Source organism: Etheostoma spectabile, unplaced genomic scaffold (assembly GCF_008692095.1).
Source record: "Etheostoma spectabile isolate EspeVRDwgs_2016 unplaced genomic scaffold, UIUC_Espe_1.0 scaffold00018421, whole genome shotgun sequence".
Classification (NCBI taxonomy): domain Eukaryota; kingdom Metazoa; phylum Chordata; class Actinopteri; order Perciformes; family Percidae; genus Etheostoma; species Etheostoma spectabile.
Genome location: NW_022604250.1, coordinates 1 through 1,276, shown reverse-complemented (window position 1 = coordinate 1,276; position 1,276 = coordinate 1).

Here is a 1,276-nt window from a genome sequence, read left to right as displayed (position 1 = left end):
TGAATACGTCTTGAGTGGCTACTTTGTCATAAATGCAACGGAAAAAGAGCAACTTCTGTCTGTTGACATAGCAGCAGCCATGTTCTACCGTTACCGTTGACCACACAACTACACCATACAACACAACCACTGTCCATCATGAAAGTGTGTGTTTTTTACAAGAAGTATTACTGTTACTATGACTGTCTAGTGTACCTTGATGGCTAGCAATTTAAATGCATGTTTGCTAGAAAGATGACCACTTCTTCTTATTAAGCAAACGTCAAAAGACTATTTACTAGGAGCATTGCAGACTACTTTGTGGTAGCCCTGCTATCTTAGCTTTACTTAAAGGTATGATATGTAAGCATTTAAAGTTGGGAGAGAGAGAGAGAGAGAGAGAGAGGGACAGTGGGAGACAGCTGCAGCTGTTGAGCGAGCTAGAGACTAAATGAAGAGAGGGACCACCAAGCACAAATAAACACACTGGCATATCTCCGCAGAGAATGTGGTGTATGTGTGGATATGTGTGGATATGTTGTTGTATGTCTGTGTGTGTGTGTTGTGGGTGTGTGTGGTGTGTTTGTGTGTGTGTGTGTGTGTGTGTGTGTGTGTGTGTGTGGTGTGTGTGTGTGTGTTGTTGGTTAAATGTGTGCATTGGTGCATAAGTGTTGACTGAGAGGGATTATTTGTGTCTTTACATTGCAATCCTGTAAATCATACTTTACAATTATAGTTTAAATAGCTAATCTTGTTTTCAACACACAAAATTATGTTTTTATCATGTTTGTAGCAAGTTGTATAACACATGAAATGGTAATACCGATAATTTATGTCAATACTGTCTTCTCCTCATTTCCTGTAAATCCCTTGTGCGTGAGCACACAATTCTGTCGCACACACGCGATCAGCAGACCCCTGCCAGTAACAGGAAAACCCCTTTAACAGAGAAGCATTTGAAATGTAAATACATTTATTGGTTATAGCTGAAAAAATGGCATACATAAATAGTATGAATAGTATAACAGAGGTTGATCCACTGATTCTATCTTGATGAAATACTATGATGAACCTTCTCCGTTTATGCCTGCTGTAATAATAATCCCACCTGACAAAGCCAAAAGACAGGAAAACTGAAGAGCCTGCACACACTTGCCAAACTAGAGATGTTCCGATATCGATACCAGTATTGGTATTGCCTCCGATACCGCCTAAAACGCTGGTATCGTAATCGAGTACCGGAGTTTATGCACCGATCCGATACCACGTAATAAAGCCCTAAAGAAAATCTACTTAA